Below are 8101 nucleotides of genomic sequence, written 5' to 3'. Positions count from 1 at the left end.
GAAGGGAGGCCCTGCTCATGTGGGCACACGGCCCCGCCCTTCCGCGCTGCCCACGCCCAGCCAAGCCCAGTCACCCTGCCCCTCGTTAGCAGCCTGCCAGAGAGATGGGGTTCTAACTGGATTCTCCATGAGCGAGCATCCTCTTCCCCACGCTCCCCACCCCCTCCTGGTACCTGAGGGCGCCAAGGGCGACCTGGGAAGAAGACCGCGAGTGAGGCAGCCGGCAAGGCCCGCAGGCCCTTGTGACAGCTCAGTCCTGGGCTGATAATGAAGATGGCTTTGAACGTACAAGGGACAATAAATTATTACTTTGCGCTCAATAAATGCCAGGGCTCCAGGCAGCTGCATCAGCAGCAAACTGTGCTCACAGAAAAGCTTAATTATCCTGATATTATAGTTAAAAGCCAGTGGTACTTGTGTCCTGGGAAGACAGTTTTCATTTGGCAGGAGGCAACCTGGGCCAAGCTGTGGGCCGCTGAAGCTAGTGTCCTGGGTCCCCAATGCAGCCCTGGATCTCCAGGACCCTGCCTTGACAACTCCTCACCCCCACAGGGTGAGAGCAGAGCCTTTGTGCCTATCCCTGCCCAGGTTCCTAGGGCTATTTGACATAGAGACTTGAAGGAGGCGCAGGAGGGTAGGCAGAACACCGCGCCATTCAAGGGCATGGAGAAATAAGCTTCCAGGGCTGAGGAGCCCCGGGAGTCACCAAACAGCAAAGAGGACAATCACAGTGGTGCCATCCCAGAGGCTGACGTGTAGACCCTGGGGATTTTGGCGCCACGGACGGGCTCACTTGAAGACCCTCAGTGGATACGGTGTGACAGCATCCTGTGACTGGTGTTATTATTATTCCCTGCAGAGGAAGAGGAGGGCGGAACTCACCGTGCTCCCTAGGGAACACGGCTTTCTGTTTAGTTCTTTTCAACTGCACTAGGCTCCTCCCTACTCCAGACGCCAGTCATTGTCCAGTGCCCTTCCTGACCTCATCCTGGAAGCAGGTGGCAAGACTTCCGCTCTTAAGTCTCATTCCTCAGACAGTCTTCTGGTCCTTAGCCCTTCCACAGGCTTCCAGTTCTGCTCATCAGATCCTCTCTGGATCCTCTTTCTGTACCTCAACTGCTGTAAAGAATCCCAGGCAGCAGGCAGGTGGTGTGGAATTATCTGAGGGAGCCACTGGGAGAGGATTTCTGCACAGTTGTTTCAAGAAGCTGTGAAAAAAGGGCAGTAGCAGAAGGATGGCAGAAGGGGGGACTTGACAAAAGGATCAGTGGTAAGGAGAGGAAGCCAGGAAAGAAGAATGTGCAGAGAGGGAGAAAGGGCTACCAACAGAAGAGGGAGGTGGGAGGTTCTGTGGCTGAGGGGAGTTTGGGGAGATACTGGCAAGTGGCATGAGATTCCTCTTTTTTCCTTAAAGGGATTCTCGAACTCATCCTTGATTCCTGGGCCCCTCTGGACTAAGCAGCTTTCGCAGAGGAGGGTGAGTCATGACCCAGTGATGAACCTTGTATGCCAGGATGATTCATATGGATTTGGAGGCTGGTGGCAGGCTTGTCTCCTGGCAGCTGGGCTCCTTGATGGGCTGGGCACTCACAAGAAGAAGGGTGAGAGGAGTCACCCAGGAACTTGGCACATCATCCTCCTCATTGCCCCAAGAAAGAAAAGCTTTTAGGAGGGGGTTCAATGGAGACTACAAGTCCCAGAATGCAGCACTCTGCCCTGAGCTCAGAGGATGGGTTTGTACTGCATAATGGGAAGAATAATGCACCTGGGCTGTCCCTTCCCCTTAAAGGTGGTCAATGTGGTTTCCATGGAATGGATTCCCAGTTAGGTTGAGGCAGAGCCTGGGTCAAACTGGGAAGCAGTAGAGTTTATGTCAAGCACCCTGTCTCGTGAGCTGCAAAGGGTCCATTGTGTCCAGATCTCAGCATCACCCACAAATTGAGGACAATAGATGCCCTAGGGGACATTCAACTGTATGCTGCAGGCTTATTGTGTACTCAAGTCATATACACATTTGAAAGTGGCAGCCTGGGGAGACTTGCAAGTCTCCCTTCACTGGTCTTATTTCTCGCATTCTCTCCGTGTCTCAGACCTGGCTCTTTGCCCCCAGAGGAGCCCGGGTTTCCCTTGTTTATGCGATTGCTTGCTTAATTTCCTGTCTTCTCTACTAATTGTCAAATCTGTGAAGGCACAGAGCATGTCTGTTTTCTCTACTACCAACCTAGCCCACCACCCAGCACATAGTGGATAGTTAATAAATATTTATGAATGATGGCACGGGTGGGGTGTCTAAAGCCCAAGGCAAGTCATTGGTGCCAAATGAGTGTTGTGAGATAATGGCGAAGGAGACAATTGCTTCTTTTAAAAATATATATATTTTTATTGATTTTTAGAGCGAGGAAGAGAAAGGGAGCGAGAGATACATCAACGACAGAGAAACATTGATCAGCTGCCTCTGGCATGTCCCCTACTGGGGATTGAGCCCGAAACTCGGGAATTGAACCGGTGACTCTTGGTGCATGGGTGGACACTCAACTACTGAGCCACACTGGCTAGGCAGACAATTGCTTCTATGAATATAAGAAGAGGTCATTGAAAGCTTTAAACAGAAGAAAGGTGGACTAAAATGAAGTCTTAGATATGTTTTAGGTTTCAGTCAGTGGAGAGGAAGAGGGAAGACATCCAAAGTTGAGGGAGTGTCTTATACAAAGCAAAGTAGTGGAAAATGCAAGATAGTCTGGGGTCAGTGAGAAGACCTGTTTTAGTGGAGCAGGGAGTCCCTGCAGGGTTGAAGGAGGAAGGGATGGAGTAGGCTGGGGTCAGGATTTGTGGTTATCTGAGATGCGTGGCACCCTTGTTGGCTATGCTGAAGGGATTACCCTATCATAAAGATATTTGTACCAAATCAAGGGAGTCTGGAATTATTAAGGTAAGTTTTCAAGCACTATGGCAAGTGGTAAGAACTGAGGGGTTCACTGCTGACTCAGAAAGTGTGTGTGTGTGTGTGTGTGTGTGAGAGAGAGAGAGAGAGAGAGAGAGAGAGTTACAATGGCTGTGTTAGGACTGAGAGCCAGAGAGAGGGAAGTAGGGGCTCTCTCACTCCAGGGATCCTCACAGCCTCAGCCCAGACAGTGTCAGACATCCAGCCTATAACACTGGAGAAGCCAGTACCACTTTCCCATTTTGGGATCACGGGCACATTGGTAACTGATTTTAAACTCTCTCTCTGAGTGAGAGGAGAAAAAAATTAGTCTTTCCTAAGATTTCAAAGCAGAGCTCTATCTTCCGTGGAGCCAGGAGGCTTCAGGGGTTTCAGGGAAGGAGGGGCCAGGGGCTGCTTCACTTCAGAGACCCTCAGGGCACAGAGCCGCCTGCTCACCTCAATCCACTCCTCTGAGGGGGCTCCCAGACCCTGCAGCATCTGGAACAGTCTGGGATGCCGTGGCTCTCGCCAGGTTCCTGGAGTACCCAAAGTCAAGCCTGAATTTAGGGGTGAGAGGAGGGCCCTGCCCTGGTGACCGGGGAGTCCTGCGCCCTGGCTCCTGAGCATTTGCTCTCGCTCTGGGAGCAGGAGCAGGTCAGCTGTGGCAGAGCCCAGCGTCGATGGAGACAGCAGTAGAAAGTGGTTTGAGCTGCTTCCCATCTCCAAACCGAGGCCTCCAGCCTGCCCACCACCCCCAACCAAGGCCTTTGATCCTCCTCAGCTTCATAAATGTTTAATGCCACCAGCTGGGCAGGAATGAGGCACTGGTGGAGGAGCAGAGAGACTGCGGATAGGACTTAAGATCCACGATGTTGGCTAGATTATTTTCACGCAGGAGCCCTGGGATGGTGGGCGGAGGCCTTCCCCTCCACGTGGCAGGAGAAGAAGTCCCAGGGTTTAAGTTTGTGGCACTAATAAAGGAAACTCTGAAAACCCATCAAGGGGTTGAAAAATAAAACAAATAATCAATTGTGGAAGCCCAATCCCCAGTTTGATTGAAGGAGAAAGATGAAAGTTAAATGACAATCAAATGCAAATACAGCTCAACAAACACCACAGCAATTACCAGGCGCGGGAACCACATGGTGCTTGCAGGCGGCGGGGGCTGGCGGTTTGGAAGCCTGCGCCTGTGCGGAGGTGATGGAAGTGGGGCCATTTTAACGGACAGTTAAATAGATGGAAAAAAACCAACCCCAAACCACTCTGCATCTACTTTGCATACACAGCTAATGAGTGGGGAGCAGGAGTGCTGGCATCCAGAGGGAGGTCACGCCACCTTCTGTGGCTGCCTCTGCGTCATTTCAGAACCGAAGAGGTGAGGCCAGAGTGGGCTCTTGGATCAGAGGACCTTGAAAGCTTCACACCAGTTTCACTGGATTCTTCATACCAGCTGGTGCTGAAGGGATGAGGGTTGAAGTTGAAGGGAGCCTGTGGGTTCCTCTGGGAAAGGGCTCAAGGTGCTGGCCTTTCAATAGCCCAAAGGCCCGGTGAGAGCAGCCTTCTCCTTTAGATTTGCATAATTATTTGCATATCATTTGAATGCTATTAATTTGCTGTCAGGCTAGGTTGGCTCGGTGTAGAAAAAGAGAACAGCTGGCCTTCTCCCTCCCCTCTGTGCCCCGAGGCTCACCCTGAGCAGAGCCCTCCCTAACTTGGGGGGCACAAGGCCTCCATTTCTGCCACCCACTCAGTGTTCCCTGGCACTTGGAGAGTCTCTTGGTGAAGCCAGCTCCTAAAAGCCAAGGCTGCCTGGGCAGTGGGGCCACCTGCAGAGTTATACAGAAGGAAGAGGGAAGGATCCCCCACAGTTGGTTGCTTTCACCCTTCCCAGAGGAGCCATGGGAGGATGCTGGCAGCCTTCTCCCCAAGCAATCAGGCGGCTTGGCTTGGAAAGTGTCCAAAGATAATAACCCAGAGAGGGCGGGAACAAAGACAGGTGATAATCCCAGAGAAATATAGAGGGCTCTCGAAATAAAATTCTCTGAACTCAATATTTCCAGTGCTTGAACTTACATAAAATCCATTTGTCCAGAGGCATTGGGTTTATGGTGGCGTGGCTCGGGGGCCGGGTAGCAGGATGATAGCCATGCGGTGGGAACTGGGTCATCAGGTGGGGTGAGCTCCTGAGAAAGGGAGAGGAGGCCCCAGGTGCACCATGTGGGTTGCCCCTGGCAGATGGGACTCAAGGGGCTACAGTGAGCTGGGGTGGGGGTGGAAAGAGCAAAGCTCGCCAGGCTGGCTCAAAGGCATCTTCATTCCTTCCTATTGGATCCAGCGAGGATGCTCCACTAGTTTCTTGCCTGAGGTGGCCTGACCTGCAATCTTGGCCAGTAGATCTGAGAATATTTATGCCTAGGACAAGCAAGGAGGAGGTGCCAGTGACCAAAAAGCTGGTCTCCTTTTGTCATGAAGAGCCCTTCCACCCTACAGAATCCAAAGGCCAACTTCACCAAACTCTGGGGACTAGGGCAGGATGGGGAGGCATGAACAAATATCCCCGCCAGATTGACCTCATTCCTCTGCCCATGGTGGTACTCACTCTGAGTCAAGCTGTGGCTGGGGCAAAAGACAAGATTAGGGGGTTGCTTTGAATAATGTGAGAGGGTAATTGAGTTTTCCCTTGAGCAAACCCAGGCATGAAGCTTTGGGACTGCATAAAGGATGGACTCATAGCTGGTTCATATTTTACAAGAGGGCTTTAAGTATTTCCTTTTTAAAAAGATTGTCACATACATTTAAAGCAGATTCATAAAAATTTAGTATGTTCTCCATTTTCTTTTTTACAATTTCGGCCCTGAATCTAGTGGGCTGTTCCTGACTTTTAAAAATAAGAACAATGGCACCATTTATTATTTACTGTTACTGGACATTGAGCTGGGGGATGTAACCACATCCTCACAGTAGCTAGTTACTGGTAAAACCAAGATATAAAACCAAGGCAGAGCAGAAAGGCCCAGGTGCCAGTGGCTCTTTGCAGGAGCAGATGTGGGAGGGATCTCAGGTGCCCTGGACCTCTGGCCTCTGCCCTGGGTTCACCTCTAGGAGGCCTGTGCCTAGATGTTCTCCTCTGGTGCCAGTCCATGGAGGATGGGCTGCTTAGAAAAGGCAGTGCAGGCAGAGATACTTATTAAATGTTTTATTAGAAAAATACTTATTAAGTATTCACTGTGCTATGTGCTGGGGATAAACAGGTGAGTGCAAGCAGCCACTGCCCCTATCTATTCGTAGCTCATGGTCTAGAATGGGAGACCTCAGACAACCACCTGGCTAAATGCAAAATTGCAATATAGCTGGTGCTCATGAGAGGTTCCCAAGGCTGTGGAGTCCTACACTGGGGATTTGACTAGTCAGGGAAGGCTTCCTGGAGGAGGCAGTGATTGAGTAGGAAGTCAAAAGACGAGTATGAGTTATGTGATTGAAGAGGGAAGTGCATTCCATGCAGAGAGAACAGTATGTACCAAGTCCTGTGGTAGGCAGGACCTAGAGATAATTAGTGTGGCCTGATCTCAGAGAACGAGATGTGGGGTGGGATGCAGCTAGAGAGGTAGGCAGATGTATAGCTCTAAAGCTTAGGAGCTGTGCATGATCTCTAGGCTCCCTACCTGCTCATCTGTCCATCCGTTGATCTGTCCATGCATTCACTCATCCTTCACCTGACCACCTACCCAGTTCATTCATCACCCTCTCATTTGTTTACTGAATGAGGGAACATTTATTGAGCATTTAGTGTGTGCCAGGACCTGAGTGTGGCACTGGAGAGGCAGAGTCCTCGAGGAGCTCCCAGACCAGGGAGGGGACTAGAGTAGTATAGCATGTCAATCTCAACAAGGTGCTCACACAGGGTGATGAAAGCCCTGGAGGCCAAGTGTCTCCTGTGGTTCAAACTTCCTAAGCCAAGGCGACATCATCTCTTCTGGGGCATCTTCCAGCCACACAGCTCCTGCTGGCATCCAATCTCATTCTTTTCTGCTACAAAAGTAGCCCACTTCTTACAGCCCCAAAGTGGGGAGTGTTTCTGGTATTCCTTTATATTTACGCTTCTTTGGGGTCTCAGAGGCATCTGAGTCCCAGGAGAACACAGGGCAATTTGGTCAGGTCTCCTTCAGATATCAGAATCCAGCTCCAGACATTTTCTTTTCTGGGCATGAAAGTAGGACAGAAATTCCAAATGTCCCTCAATTCCCCAGTCATGCATCCCCACTCTCCACTCCTCCTTGAACTACTTGTCCTCTGCTTGTGACATCACAATGGTCTCTATGGCAACCAAACATGAGGTCACCAATCCTTAAAGCAATAGAATCTGCATGGCCTGGAGGAAAGAGGGAGAATGTAAAATGGGGGCCCAAGAAAGAAACCATATGCTACTGTGTATGGGGATGGCTACCCAAGACCTATGGGATCGAGGAGAACTCTAACTTTAGCCCACCTTCAGAGAAGGGTAAAAATAGCCTCTTGGTCTTGTCTTTCACTGAAAAGCTACGTTGACACTGAACCCCTTTAAGACTGCCCATGAAGGGAGAACTTCCTATAATTTTTGTCTTTTAAAAAATATGTTTTTATTAATTTTTAGAGAGAGAGGAAGGGAAAGGTATGGAGAGATAGAAACATCGATGAGAGAGGAACATCATTGGTTAGCTGCCTCCTGCACAGCCCCTACTGGGGATTGACCCTGCAACCTGGGCATGTGCCCTGATCGGGAATGGAACCTGGGACTCTTGGTTCCTGGGCTGACGCTCAACCACTGAGCCACACTGGCCAGGTGAAACTTCCTATGATTTGACTTAGATGAGCCATAGAGATTGATGGGATCTGCTGAACAGCTTCCTGGGATCACTGACTTGGCCCCATGTACCAGTGGGAAGGGGAGGTAGAAGCGTGGTTCTGGTCTCAGCCCAGCAGAAAGACAGGCCAAGATCTGGCCCATGCTTGAGCCTTGATTTCCCCATCAGAGAAGGAGTGAGGGTGTGAAGGGGCTGCAGTGGTTCTCAACCTTGGCTGCACATTAGAATCACCTGGGAATCTTTTTAAAATCCTGATTTCTGGGCCTTATCCTCTGGAAATTCTGTTTCTTTGTTACTAATGTTGTGGCCTCACCCCATAACAAAGAAACAGAATTTC

At 50.4% G+C, this 8101-nt stretch overlaps 1 long non-coding RNA gene across 1 annotated transcript in view; it reads left to right on the top strand.

Annotated features, from left to right (window-relative positions):
• Nucleotides 1-8101, top strand: part of LOC106727916 — a 26795-nt gene that overhangs the window by 1054 nt on the left and 17640 nt on the right. Inside the window, exon 2 of the long non-coding RNA XR_001364159.1 lies at nucleotides 1415-1477. This is a non-coding gene — a long non-coding RNA (uncharacterized LOC106727916). The remainder of the gene's footprint in view (nucleotides 1-1414; nucleotides 1478-8101) is intronic.

This window comes from Myotis brandtii, unplaced genomic scaffold (assembly GCF_000412655.1).
Source record: "Myotis brandtii unplaced genomic scaffold, ASM41265v1 scaffold50, whole genome shotgun sequence".
Taxonomy (NCBI): Eukaryota; Metazoa; Chordata; class Mammalia; order Chiroptera; family Vespertilionidae; genus Myotis; species Myotis brandtii.
Note: the sequence above shows the minus strand (reverse complement) of the source record. Positions and strands in the feature narration are given on the sequence as shown.